Genomic DNA, 15,397 nt, shown 5'->3' on the forward strand with positions numbered 1-15,397 from the left:
TTCAATAATCACTTCCTTTCTGCTGAACACCTCTAAAAGCCCAAGCCCTGAGGGCCCAATCCGGCACTGGAGGTTGTGCTCGAACCAATTCCCATCAAGGTCCAGTGACTGACATAATTTGATCCATTCCAGGGCTGCTGCTAGACACAGAAAAGCCAGAGGGAAAACAACCTGACGCATCCCCCGATGCTATTCCTCTGCTAATATGCCCGGGAGCCTTTCTTTTTAACCAGCGATAAGAAAATCCGCTTGTTTCTTGAACGAAATGATATTCTGGGGGGGGCCTAGATGGGGAAGTTTAATAGTTTCTGCTAAATTAAACAAAGCTGCAATTCCCCTGGCAGCCAGAGTTATCTGTGAGTGAGTGATTGCAGAGAAAAATTGAAAGAAGTCAGGGCGTTTCATTCTGGCTTTTTCCAGGCGAAGTATTTCTGTCTTGAAAATTACCGAGGATTATTTTTTTAAGTAGGGGTGCTCAAAAAAGGGTCAGGATCGGTAAACAGTCCAAGCCATTTCAGAGCAGGTCACACAATATCTTTTGCTTGACTTGTAAAAAAATACTTCCCCCACCCGCCAACTTTCATTTCACTAAGGCAAACATGCTGGGAAAAAAAATGCGCATATCAGCAGAGGATGACAGATGTGTTTTGATGTTGGGGTTTTTTGTTTGTTTGTTTTTGGTTTTTTGTTTTTTTTTTTTTTTTTTCCCCAGCCCATTCTTCCATCTTTCTTTACTTATTATTAGTTACAGGCAGCGGTTTCTCACTCCATGGCCCGACCTTTCACGTGCTGATGGCCGGAGGCACGGGTAGGACCGACACTTTGCAGCTATGGGAAAGATGGGGCAAATTCTTGGGCAATGTTTTCCCTGTCCTACCCATAAAGTTTAAAAAGTCCTTGTTGAAAAAACAAAAGTGAATATGTACCGGAGTCTTTTCAAGCTGTGAATTTGCACCTGTCTCTAAGTATAAAATGTGCGCAAGAGGGAAAAACATAGTTGGACTTGCAAGTTGTTGCTGTTCTTGGGTTTGTTCGCTTTTTCTTTAATTTAATGCCTCTTCATCCACTAGGGCTGTAAGCAATGAGAGCGGATAAACCAGGACAGCAGGACCTCAGTTACTCCATTTCTCTTAAGTGCTCCTCGGCTCAGCACTCACTTGGTGATGAGCTGTCAGGGAGAAAAATGTAACTCTTGTTCAGCATCATAACCAGACAAACAATTTGTAAAAAATAATCTTTTTGACAGATCATATTCCTTTTCCAGCATGAAAACAGCTCGTGGGCTTTTCTTTCCCCTTCATCAATTTTTTTTTTTTTTTTTTTTTTTCCCCCAAACGCTGTAGATGAGTTGAGTGGATTTCGGTGCAGCAATTTAGAGATTAAAGCAGAAAACTGGAGCTGTTGCGACAGGACACGTTGACGGGTGCTGGTTTCTCTGTTCCCAACCACATCGGTGCCCAACCGTTGCTAAACACGGCGCTGATCCCACCCGGCCGCAAACCTCCCCTTCCCCAAAGGCCACCCGGTGTGGGCCCAGCGCTGCACCTTGCTGTGACGGCACCACTGGGGCAGCGTATTTCAGGAAAACCCACCCAGGAGCGGTTCTGGCCCCGGCAGCTGAACACGCTGCACGCGGCGAGCACTCGCCTTGCAGCCGGGGATGGTGTCCCGGTTTGAGCGACACGGAACTAGCTTCTCTTCTAACACTGTGCTTTTAGAAGACTCCAGTGTCTGAATTTGTGAAAATATTTACTGTATAGCCAGCTATGGTGTGTGGGCTTTGAGTTTTTGAGTTAGCCAGGGGTGGGGATGAGGAGGAGTGAGACTCAGGCGCTTGACCCAACCTGGCCAACAGGATTATTTCATACTGTGGATGTCACATTCAATATAAATAAGAAAGTTTGCTGCAAAGTGCTCTCTCTCCCACGATGGCTGCCATCCTGAGAACTTTGTGCCCCCGTGCCGGAGCCCTGAGCCCTTCCCTTCCTCCCGAATCTGCGGCGCTCACAGGGTCCCACATTTGCTGTCCCTGCTGGGAGCGCACAGCTTCTACTGATAGACTGGGCTGAGTATAGTCTTTGCACATTCTGTATTGGTATTGGGATCAATATTGGTTCCTTAGTGCTATTAATGTTAATTATCTAATCTTATTCTATTAAATCTGTTTATATTTCAGCCCCCAGGTTTGCTTCTTTTTTCCCGATTCCCATTCCCAGGTGGGGAAGGGTCATTGGGTGATAGAACGATTGTCTAAACGACAATAAATTGTCATGGGTTTCTCAAGCCATAACGGATGGGCAGGCAGTGGTGGCCCTCCTGCATCCTGTGGGGGTGGACAGAGGGACCAGAGGGCAAAGACATCACCGGGGTTTGACCGCTCAGAGTGCAGGTTGGAGGTCTGTGCTTTACACGTGGTGTTTTGCCCAAAGAGGCTTCGGGAGTTTTCTCTGAGGGTGAAGAGAGCAAAGAGCCTCCTTGGTGCGAGTTCTGGTCCAGGCGGGGCTGAGCGCACGGGGAGCATCCCCCCTCGCCGCACCCGGCCCCGCAGGAAAAGCTGGAAAGGCTGAAGGTGGAGAGATGCCTCTGATCCCGGTAATAAAAGATGAGCGGAGTTGAAAGGAAGGGGCTGAGGAGACGACCCCAGCTTTAAACAGAATAGCTAATAAGCAGTTGCGGCACATCTCCAGCTGCCTCTGGAACAGCGGGTTCGGAAGCAGGGGGAAAAGGTTTTGCCCGCCGAGCGTTTGCTCGTTAATAACTCAGAAATGGGCCTGTTGGTCAAGCTGGGCCCTCCCTGCTGCTGAGCAGAGGCCCAGCCCTCCGCCAACGCCCGGGGAAGCATCCCTGACCCGCGCTGGCAGCTGCCAGGCTGGGGAGAGCAAAGCCGGGGGTCTGTCCTGCCGGGGGTCTGTCCCCTGCCGGGGGGGCAGAAGAGGCTCCCGCCGGGGCTGGGGACAAGCACTGGCTGCGGTGAGCCAAAAAACAGGCTCTTGCAACAGACATCTTGCTCCCAGAGGAGTATTTTGAGGCCAGTCTCAGCACAGGCACAGGGATAAGAGAGAGATTTTTGCGATCTTTTCGTTTCTCTCTTCTCTGAGCAGCAGTGGCAGCTGGAGCTGACGGTGCCCAAAGGCCCCAGAGCAGGCCCAGGCAGCCTCAAGCCTCAGAACTACGCTCAAAAATCTTCCTCCTGACGCTACATATACCGAGCAGCATCCTGTGGTGCCTGTGTGCTGAAAGGTGTCTGATGGGAAGGCAAAGTGACAGGGAAAAGGCCACATCTCTGCTACTGCTGGATGATGGCAGGAGCGGTGGCAGGGGCTGTGGCAGGGACCCTCACCCTGGGGCACTGCTGCTCTCCGTGATTTAAGCAAGCTTTTATCTCAGGTGTCAGTGAAGCTGAGCATTCATCAGTGTGGCAAATAACAGCTGAATTGAATCAGCCTTTAGGCTGCAGAGTAACGAGCAGGGGTCAAACACTTAGGGAAGCCTTGCATCCATTTTGGTGAAATGCTGCTTAAACTTCTCAGAGCCACAGGAATTATGTGGTTCAAACTTAGAGCAAAACTCCAGCTCCATCCTTCTTTGTTTCCCTTGGAGCCATTTGCCACAGAAAAATATCATTTATCTGAACCCCACTTTCATTTGCAAGATGATTTTTAGCTTTTTGCACTCACCACATCAGTCTATGAAAAATGTCAGCAGCGATTTTGATTTAAAGAAATACTTCTTTTTCCTGCCAAATGGAGTGCTTTGAACCTGGAAGAAAAAGGTGGCTGTGAGCAGTCACAAGTCTCCCTCCCCTACAGTAAAACCTGACCAGCAGCGCACAGAGATGGAAAGAGAGCTCGTAAGTCAGTAGGGGTAACTAATGAGGGTTTGAAGACAGTCTCCACAAAGATCCTATTCTTGACAATCCCGAAGCTGACATTTATTTACATAAAACATATAATTGAAATGTCAGAAGAGAACAATTAAAAGCATCAACTGACACGAATGTCAACGGAAGCAGTACTGTGACTCTCTGCCTTCTGCGGAAAGGGAAAGATTTGGGCTGGTTTTCCCTTTCCATTAATTTCCTTAATCTCTTTTCAATGCCACTAACTTTGTGATCTACTAAATACAATGTGTCGCAGAAGAAAAAGGTTTTAGCCTCCAACACGTCAATAGATCTCCCTCCAGCAGCGTGGCCAAGGTCTCATACCTATTAGGCAGTGATGGCTTTTTTAGAGTGTAGGTGACATTTGCCCACGTGTTCGCAAAGGACAGGAGGCATCAGGGTGATGGTCCATGGGATGCCCCATCACCTGCAGCCCCGCGGATGGCCAGGGCAGGGTCTCGCACAGCAGCAGTAGTTAACCATTTGTTAAAAAACACTTGCAAAGTGCTAATGCCAGAGCTGGGTCCCTCCGGGCAGGATTTCTGCAGCCCAAGGCTGAAGCTGGTGCAAGAGCAACTCCAGCCCGAGCCGGGTCTGTGCACCCAGAGCAGGTCCAAGAGGTGGAAGGCAAGCAGAAAAAAACCTGCAAGTAGGAGGGCTGCACATTGCCTGCAGGATTTTCACCCCAGTAGAGGTGTTTTCAGGTTTCTCCTTGATTTTTGATTCTCAGTTTATTCCCTCCTCCGTAGCTGGAAGATCCTCAGCTGGTCCCACAGCAGCTCGTCAGACAAGGTCACGTAAAATAATCACAGCCTGTCCTCAGTCCCTGGTCTCCAGCCCATTTCTTTGCTGTAGAACATCCTTTTATTGTACCTGACCTTCAGGACGTGCTTGCAATTCTGCGGCAATGATAACAATATTCAAGCGATGATCCTTTTGGCATTTCTGGTTGATTTTTCACACTTTTCAGAAAAAAAAGAAAAAAAAAAAGAAAGCGCCATTCTTATGCCCAGCATAGTGTTTTCCCAAAGAGACACCTAATGAGCCCATTAGCATGAGTGATCTGCTTGTTTGCTCTATCACATAACTCCACACCAGAGCCCTCCCGTCGTTATCCCGCTTCCCCTTATTGTCACAAGGAGATTTGCACCAGGCTGATCGTCCAAGGGCAGCAAACGGGGCCGAAAGCGGATGTTTCCCAGAAAACTCTCGGTTCATCGCAGCGTGCGACGAGCGGCAAGGAGAACATGACGGTAATCAGAGCTGGCAGCAAGCAGCCGAAAATATATTTGCGAGAGCTTTGATTAAACTGTCAGCTGGAATTTCGGAGCAGATGCAAAGCATTTAAACATAGGCTGTTTAGTGGTGGGAGGCCTAATTCTTTTAATTTAAATGTTGGTTTAGGGGAAAAGCTATGGAATGTATTTACCTCTCAGTGCATACACACATCTTGTGCTGTGACACAAACTGAGAATTAGGAGGCCGCGTGTATAATCACAGAGGCCTGATGCTCGTGGTGGTGAAGGATGCTCTCTTGCACGCATTGAAAAGTTTCCCTTCCTTGGGCGCCAGAGTACAGCCCCGGGCAAGCGTGAGGGTGACGGGAGGAGGTGGCATTTGTGCCAAACCCAGGCGGTGGCTCAGCCTGGGCTCGCCCCCAGCCTGCGGAGCAGCCTGGTTCAAGGTTGGAGCAAGGTGTGAACTAAGCTCCGGAAAAAAATTGCGCCAAGCGATTAGGAAGGTAATTAAAAATTACAAATTATTTTAGAAAGGTATAGCTAGGTGTTGTCCCAAGGAAAAGACCAAAATTAGCGACGATGCTTCCAAACATCGGCGCTCGCAGCGGGAGTGAGGCCGGTGCCTCTGCAGGGTGGCCCTGGGCTGCAAGTGGCCAGTGTGGCTGCTATCCCCGGGGCCAGTTGCCTTTTTTGCACCCAAAAAAAGAATGGTGGGATGTCAATTTAAAGGGTTATATTAATAGTAATGAACAGTAATGATTACCAACATGTTGGCACTAAAGGCCGTAAAAAGGTGTCCTGTTTTGAGCATCCTTAGAACAAAAATCCTCCCCGGCTCTGGCTTCGCAGACGGTCCCCGTGCACCCTGGGCTGGGCACATCAGATCGTTCCGTCTGGCCACTTCTTTATAAATAAAAAGAGAAACGGGAAATGTAATGTCCCCACTAAACAAGGTTAATTCCAAACTTTTCTGCTTTCCCGGTGCCTGTGGATTTTTGCCATGGTTTTCACCTTCCGGGGAAATCATTCGAAAAAAGACACCGAAATGATCCCGCGTTGCTGCAGCGCTTCACGGGAGGTGCCGTGCCACTGCCGGTCCTCCTGCTCTCCTCCCTCGGCGGATGCTGGATGGCATCTTCAAAATTCAGGAAAGCACTTAATTCCCGGCGATTTTGGTGGGACTTCGGTGCATGGTAAGAACTAAGCCTGTGTTAAAGGACACTCCAGATAAGGCCACATAATGCAGTGAATTTACTCACCTTAGAGGAATGCAGCCTAGAAGAGGATGCTGAGGAGGACAGGAGAGGTTTGCTGGGTGCCTGCGCTGCCCCGAGGTGGGGAGGGAAGGCAGGAGCACGACACAGACGGGAGATGGGGATATGGCGCTGGCAGAGTCAATTTGACCCGCGTTTGCTGGGTGCCCGCTGGCTCTGTCAGAGGCTTCAGCTTGGAAAAGCATCAGATTTGCCTACCTTTAATTCTCTATTTTATTGAAGGAGACAGCTGGGTACAGTTTTGCATCATGAGCTCCAGAGACACAGAGACCTTGTAAAAACCATTCTTGCCTGTAAAGCAAACCGAGCGTGTAATAACTACAGTGACCAAACGGCATTGTCGCAGCCGGGAGGGGGGCGGGAGGAGGGTGAGGTTGGATCCTTCCCAGCACAGGTTTCAGGGCAGGGACCACAGACCCTGGGGAAGTTCCCGTTTCAGACCCACAAATCCCATGAGGCAGGAAGCAACAATCTGCAATTAATTAAAGATAAGAGCTTGCTCCCTCGGCTTTACCACCTCTCAGCATAAGCTGAGCTGCACAGGCAAAGCTTTGCCCTCCCCCTCTTTGGAAGCTGGTAAAGACTTAACACAAGTTTTTATAGCTGCTCTCTTGTTTTTATATGAATCTTTCCACCTTCATTTGGCCAGGGGGGTTGAATGAGGCTGGTCTCCCGGGAGGACAAGCCCTGTTGGTGTTAGGTGAGCGATGAGGGAGTTTGCTCACTCCCCTGCACGCTGCCTTCAGTCCGCTCCCGAGCAGAGCTGCCACTGAGCAGTTCGGTAGTGATGGCCCACGGAAGGCCAAATTGCCCCTCCTGTGCTTTGGGCAGCTCTTGTTAAGTTGCTCTGAGGGTATCCTCGGTGCCTCGCGGTCCATCTTCTGCTGTGAAGCCGCCACAGCTCTGCAAACTCCACTGTAACTCAGCACTGTTCCCTGTGCCAGAAACAGCACGAGGATGCTGTCCTGCGAACAAGGAATCCTCTGCTGAAAGTGTAAAAAAGCTGTTTGCTTTTTGTAGATGCTACACGAACCTGCCAGCTCTCTGATTTTTGGCAACAGACTTTGGTCAGCGTTTAAAGGTAACCTACTGCCAGGTTTCCAAACAAGTGACCACTGTGCATGGGCAGAGAAAGTCTCCCAGACTTTCACAGAAAGCACAGAGCGGTTTTACAACCAAACTGGCCATTCCAAAAATAAATTGGAATTTGCAGACTGAGATAGATGCATGCAGCCCCGCATTAATCTCTTGCACGCTTGAACCCATTCGGATTTTAAAAGCCTCTCCTATGAAGAGCTCATACACTGCAGCAATCATAAAAATGATCCTCTATTTACAAAGCCTGAAGGCAATCCTTAATCATGAGCCCACATCTGAACAAGGCACTCCATCATTACGGGATAAGTGTATGAAATGGAAATACAGCCAAGGACTTCGGTGGATTTCAATTTTTTTTCGATGTGTAATCCTGCTCTGCAGCTGTCAGCGCAGGGGATGCTTCCACCTCTGCACACCCAAAGCTGCAACAGGCAGCTCAGTGCATTGCCCGCAGCCAGGACCGCACGTGCCAGCACCCGGGATGGGCTGTCCCCAGGGCACTGGGCACACAGGGCACCTCAAGGACCGCTGCTGAGCTCTCCTCCTCCACCAGATGTGTCCCACTGGGGACCAAGAGCATCCCGTCGCTTGTAAGTGAGTGAAAAAGGACTTTGAGCTGCTTTGGTGGGCTCATGCAGCAGCAGGTAATTTCACTGCCTGGCGGAAGAAACGGTCCCAAAATGAACAGATGCTTCCATATTCCTGTATCACTGATGTCTCCGACCAGCCTTCTCCTCTGGAAAGAGCAGCTACGGCTTAAATTTGTAGCCTCTCCCTTTTGCTCTCTGCATCCCACCTCCCCGGAGCTGCTGAGTGGCCTTGACTCAGTTCTGGCTGATTTAATTCCCTCCAGTAATGATTCACCCGGTTAATAAGTTCTTGAGAGGAGCTGGTTAAGGAAGGAGAAGCTGCAAACTTTTCCAAATAAAGAAAAGCTCTTACATTTAGTATCAGTGGTTTTGTCACTTTCTGCTGCTATTCCGCGTCTGGGACAAACCCCGTATTTTTGCTCAATCTGTGCACGTAATTCAAACGAGCTGTGTGACATTTGGAAAAAAAAAACGACCATCCTGTTGTCCCCCTTTCCATTTTCTCTCCTAAACACACGTGAAATTAAAAACTTGGGTGGTAATTCATGGTCTAGACACTGCGTTGCCACAACAGGCGGCTCATGCGGAGCTCCGCTGAGCCCTGCTGGCTCGAAGCTCGATTGTGCTGTTTCCTCTGTGACTCCTACCGGGTTTTGAAAAATGTCTACGTAGCGAGAGGAGCTCCAGCTAAGTGCAGTTACAGCTAAGCAAGACTTGATTACAGCCCTACAATTGTCAGGGACCATATCTTTTTCCCTGGCACACCATAAGCCCTTCGTCGTGGCAGCACGGACCGGCCGGAGTGGCCACAGTCCCTCCTGGAGGAAAGCCCCTGCCTTGCAGGAAACCTCCTTCAAGTGTCTTGAAAACTCAAAAAGAAAGATGGGAAGTTCGTTAACCCCGCGGGAGGAGAAAGCTCAGCATCTAGGCAGGCTTCTACCTGGTTTGCAAAGGGCAGTGGAGAGGTTTGCTCGCAGAGAGGGAAAGGTCGCGGGAGGGTCCGGGAGGCAGCAATGCCGGCTCCTCGCAGCCCCGTTTTGCCTCACACCATCCAGGAGACAAATTCTGCACCTCACTGGTACAGCAGCCAGGGAGTGCCTGCAGATGTCCCACCTGGGAAGGACGTGTTGACCAAATCCTGCCCAGAGTCCTCTGGCTGCCCAATGGGCATGGTGGCGGTTCCCCACCTTCTCATCCCAAACTGAACCCAATACTCTGCCTCTGCTTTCACCTGCTCTTCCAGGCTGCCCTCTACCCACCAGCAACTGGTGGATTGGGACTTTTCAACACGTGCATTGATGCCTTTCACCCCTCTGGAGGGCGCCTGGCTTTGATCCAGACAGCTTTAGGGTAACTCTATTACAGCTCTTTGCACCGTCCACCTCCTGCCTGTCCTTTGGCGGTGAAGCCAAAAACATGTGCGACTCGCGGGTTGGGTTTCTTTTGCTGGTACAATGTGTTTTGTTTACAGCTCTTGAAACGTGTACAGAGACCTAAGAGCTCTTTCATGGTTGCAGCCTGTGGCTGATTCATATGGCCGGGGGTTACAAGGCTTTATGATCCCTCCCTCAGTTTTACAGATTTGAATTTATCCATGGGCAAAACCTGGTGTCGTAGAATGCCGAGAATCTCGGCTCAGGAGAGCCCACACGTCCTGTACCCTCTCGTCCTGCAATTACTGGGCAGAGATAATGTTCTCAGCCAGGGAACGTCCATGGGAGCGCGACGTGGCTTGACTAAATGCCAGCAGAACTGATGCAATGGTTCCCATGCTGGGGCTGCGCTAGCAAAATGTGCTACAGGCTTGTGCGCGTCGTATCTATACGATCCCAAACCAAGGAGCAGCAGGGAGAGCCGGGGGAATGACAGCTGACTGGCTCATTGGCATTCTCTTGGAGTATGGTGACCCATCTCCTGGCTCTCTGTGTTTCCCCATACGTAGGCTGGCAGAAAAAGCGTGAAGTATTGAAAAGCTGAGAGTGAAAGAATCGTTAACGCTCGGGGAGAGGAAAGCTCCCCGTGCCGGGAAGGACAGAGGCATTAGCACTGGTTTCAATCTGCAAAACCCAGACATTTTCTGCCTGTGGGGTGCTCGGCAGTGCTGGTCTTGCTCCGCTTTGTGGTGTCGGCGTGAGGCGGGCTGAGCCGGGAAGGGGATGGATTCCCGCAGCCTCAAGTCTGGATCAGAGCTGTTCTCTGCTGCCTGTGTGTCTCCGGCTGTCCATAAGGCACCAGAAATGGCTACCAGCTCCTGTCTGTGCCCGCAAGAAAGTCCGGAGGAATTAGTAGGAAATGGGAATATTTAATAATAATTAGTAAAATTGTGGTTGGGTTTTTTCAGTAGAAGTAATGTCCCCATCCAGGCTCCCTGTGTTTCAGCCTTTGCTATTCCGCAGTTTCCTGTTTCCCTGACCACTAAGGAACAGAAATGGGGTGTTTTCTGGACAAATCTCAGCTGGTTTGGTGCTGCTTTGGTTTAAAGAAATTAAAAGCCATTGATCTGAAAGACATCTTTGTCCCTTAGCATGCAAGGTCACTGGCAACATTACGAATTTTTAAAGGATGAAACAATCAATCTTTTAAAGAAATAAGTGAAATTTCTCCCCATCTTCAGAGCTCTTTCCTTTCTGGAAGATTTTTTTCTAAATCTCCCAAATTACCCTATGATGGACATTTCTGTCTTCTTGATTAACTGCGCATGTGAAAAGGTCATTCCATTTTTCTTGCCTGTTATTAAGTTTATATAAATCCTCTAAGAATCAGCAATAAAATACTTCATCTTCCTATTTCTTTTAAAAATAAATCTTTTTTTTTACCCTCTATGACCCTTTCCCCGAAGATTTCATCCTTTCCTGCTGCTGTTTTACTTTCAGAGTGGCCGGGCTTGTTGAAACTGCAGTCACTCTCGAAGCAGATCTTGGTGCGGCATTTGAGAGGAGCACAGATGTTCTTCCATGGAGACTTGACTTACGGTCTGGCTTCATTTTTCTGTTCTTCAAATAGAAAATGAAAGGCATTTAAAGAGAAAGGATAAAGTTTCTCTCCATATACGAAGAAGCATCACAAGCAGAAACAGAGCGCGTTCAATATGACTGAATTGCAAGACATAAGGGAAAAAGAGCAAATGGGGGAAGCAGAGAGGAATAATTCTCCAGCAAATTGCCACGCTTCCCCATTTCCAAACAACAGGCTACATGCAGACAGGCTGACTCCTGCAACTGTGTCCAACACAAAGTGTCTCACAGTGTGGTCTGCGTGTTAGGCAAACTGAGGCACACTTCCATAACCCCAGTTTGGGGCTGTTACCGTTGTAAGGGTTTGGGGTAAGATCCACCGCTGCAGGAGACGGTATTACTGCAGCAGCTGATTTTCCACACAATACGACAGTACTATGGATGATGCAAAAGTACGATTTTCCTAATTCCTGTCAAAATCCATGGGACTGAAATTTAGGAGCCAGGTGTCTAAAATCATTTGTCAACATGGGCTTGCTTCAAACAGGAATTTTCTTACTGTCTAGTCTTCCTAAATAGTCAACTCACTCACTCTTCCCATCCTCCTTTTTTGTTCTAAAGAAAGCTTAAGAGAGACTTGTGGGACTAAAGTGCATGTGCCTGGCACATGTAACAAGTAGTAGTAACCAGAATAACCCCCTATACACATCTTTTTTTGAAATAGGATGTGGTAGTGGGGTTGTCATAGAAACAACTGCAGTCATCACCCACAGCATGGTAAGGACAGACTGTTGCTCCCCATTCAGGGAGGAATGGAGCCAGGATGTGATCCCGAAGGATCACTCCTCCTGAGACAACAGGCACTAGTGGGAATTAAAGGCACCCAGCATCTTAAAGGATGACCTCTCATTCCAGTGAGCGTTTCGGTCTGGATGAAGATATTACAAGGCTTGATGCCTGTTCCTCTGAGCAGACTCAATGTGGGAGTCCCACTGAAGCTTTTCTTTAGGCAAACTTCGCAGGAACTGGATGCAAAAGCTTTCGATGAGATAAACTAGTTCTCCTCCATTTGGTGACGAGCACGTTCCCAGAGAAGGGAGAGCCCAAAGCTTCTAGTAACAAAGGAGCTTGGATTGAGCAGATGCTGCAAGGTTGTGTGTTGAGGGCAACCTTCCTTGCAGGCTTTCATTACCCCTCTGGTTAATTGTGGGCTTAAGCATTGGTTTAATAGCTTGAACGACACGGGATCAAAGTACAGTTTGCTCATAACGTGGATTGATCAAAGTCTGCTTGGGTACCTGGGCACTTGAAATATTTTTTATCTGTTAACTTCATGTATATAAACTCTGAGCAGGAAGACAAACGACAAATAGCAGACAGCTATTTTCCAAACAAAATAAACTCTGAGCAGGAAGACAAACGACAAATAGCAGATAGCTATTTTCCAAACAAACTTTAAGAAACTTTGAAGATGAGTATGTTTATCAAATGCCACTTAGTTACTAAATAATATCCAGTGATGTTATTAATGGCAAGTCCAGCTCAGGTTGTTTGTTCACGGACGTATTAGCCACACTGACCTTTCACTATTCAGCCAGTTCTCTTCATTCCTGTTCCGCTGGGATTTGTTCCTCAGTGCTGTGTAGACCATCCTGCCACTTGGACATGGAAAAGAGGATCTAACATATGGAAACAAGCCTTGCAAACAACCCTTGTGTGAGGAATATTTGCATCTGCTTTAAAGGTTCTTCATTGCTCTTGTTCTCAGCCTGCCGCGGACCCAGTGCGCGAGTTGGCTATCAGAGACATCCTCGGAATAACATAGACCACTAATGAGCATTGTACACGGCCGTAAAGTTGTTACTGTGACTTTTATTACTGCTAAGAGTGATGTTGGGATGCAATTTACTTAGAGGGGCCAGCAGAACTAAGAGACTATCCAGAAATTACTCGGAAAGATTGCACAGAAAAAGATTTTAAAATAATTTCCGCTTCTCTGCGGGTTATTTTGTAATTACATTGCAAATTACCTCAAACAGAATCTTGAAGAACAACAGAAAAAACTGCCCATGTTCAGGTCTCTTCTTTAAGACACAGCCGGTGTTACTGGCTGTCCTTGTGGCTATTTACCATGTAGATCAGTATTTCAAGCAGGTATTGTTTGTACCATGCGTCAGGGGTCCAAAAGCAGAATCAGAGCTTTCTGACAAATCTCCCCTGGGCATCTCAGTACTGGTGTCTGCCACTTTGGTACTAAATTTTTTAGTGACCCGTGACACAGTACAAGAATGAAATTATTAGACAGTTGTTCAAAGCTTTAGTCTTAGAGAAAATAAATTACTCATGATCAAAATACAACACAACTATTCTCTCCCATTTCTCTGCAACCTTCTTTGTTCCCCTTGCAGAATGTTATCTGCTTTTAAGTAACAAATAAGTTTCTAATGGGTCTTTATTCCTGTTTTTTCCTGAAGTCCCAGTAGCAGGCATTATGAAGGTATCATTTACCACACTGTAGATTCCTTCCTTCACCTTTAAGCAGATGAGAAAACTCTCAGGCTTTCCAGAAATTAAACCTTGCCTTCATAACTGGAAATCTCTCAGGATAATAAACAAAAATATCCTAATGAAGTCAAAAAAGTCCACACTTTTCATACATATCAGCAGGTGGAGCTCAAGACAACTGAAAGCTATAGCTCACCTGTGACCCTAGCTCACATGAGAGCCAGCTAAAACATCTTTTTAAATATTTCCTGGTAAATCCTCAGCTTAAAAATTAATTATGAAAACATAATAAAAAACATATTTATATGCTAGAGCAATGGCTTTAATTATTTTTTTTAAAATCAATAATTAAAGAAGAAAATAATTACTGACACTTGAAGCTATTCCATCTGATTCTCACTCTTACAACTTGCTTGTATTCATCTATTACCATGTGAATAGGGCAGTGATTACACTCCTGCCAATGTATTAAGTTTACCAGAGCAGAATTTTCCTTGATTGGCCTAAAGCAAGGGCAGACTAATTTAGTTCACAAAGGTAAATTAAACTGATAGGCTTTAATTAGGGGAAGCTCCATTTACAACCAAATATGGGGCATAAGGTTATTTGTACTCAGCACAATCTCACAGAAGATGACAGCACTTTTCTTTTCCTCTCTCTAATGCAAAACTCTTGAATCAAAATAATAATTTTGGGTCCTGGACTGCATATTCTCCTCTTCCCATCTGCCATAATCATAACCAAAATTCCACTTTGATTCCACTTTTTTTTTTTTTCTTTAGAGGGCGAGTAAGGTAAATTTGAACACGTTGCTCCTTTCTGTACTTTCTGAAAGCTTTCTGTGAATATTCCCATTAGCCTAAAGCCTGGTTCACTGTCTTATTTTTCTCTCGGTTTTATGTGTACACCTAGAGACATACATGTGACCAAAGAAGCAACGCTGTGTAGAGGATGGGGCTAAATGACCAAAACCCTTAACACCACAGCTCTGAATATTGGAACACCCTTTAAAGCATTTTCTTCTTCCGATGCAGCTAAAGTCAGTTTTAAACACAACTGTGCAGAGATGCAGCTGCATACAAGGTGTGTAATCCACCGATTAGTCTGTGATTTCAGCATGAAGAACAGGCTAGAATATGCTACCAAGAAAGGTGCTGAAGGTGTTTTAAGAAAGGCAGAATGAAGGAGAATGTTTTCCAGTCTAAAAAATAATCTTTAGTAACTGTTTTAAATTCTGTGCACAGAAAAGCATAGTAAAGCCACACTTATTTTTTTAATCTACATGCGATTTCTAACAAGGATTCAACATCTGGACTATAAAAATATAATCATGAAGAGAAAATATATTAAAAAAAAGCAAAACAAAACTCTCGAACACAAAGCCTGTGAAATAGAGGCTTGGGTCAAAAGCCCTCACTGACGCAGCTGGTTTGCAAAGAAATGGTAGGAGCTTTTAGCGGGAGGGCAATTGCTGAATAGTGCTCTGCACATCCTGAGTTAAGATAATACAAATAGCTGTCGGTGAGAAAAACAGATAGGCTAATGGCCTCTCCTGCTCTGGTTAACAGACCAGGGCTATTAAGAAATGTACCTTGGCTAGGGGTATTTTTGTTGGGTTTGCCTTTCATTTTTTGGGGGGGGTGGTTTTTTTTTTCATTCTCCTCAATCAGCTGCTTTTTACAAGTTAAAAACTGTAATGGAGGAAATGATAATGGAATTGTTCCATGTCATCTTTTCCCCCTTTTTGACACCTGTCACCTATTTAACCAAGTGGCCCACTCAGCTAATGGACAAACGACATTTGTTACATTGCTCTACTGGAATAGATCAATCTGATGTGTTCTCCATTATGGGTAAT

Source organism: Vanellus vanellus (assembly GCF_965231255.1).
Source record: "Vanellus vanellus genome assembly, chromosome: 14".
In the NCBI taxonomy this organism is placed as follows: Eukaryota; Metazoa; Chordata; class Aves; order Charadriiformes; family Charadriidae; genus Vanellus; species Vanellus vanellus.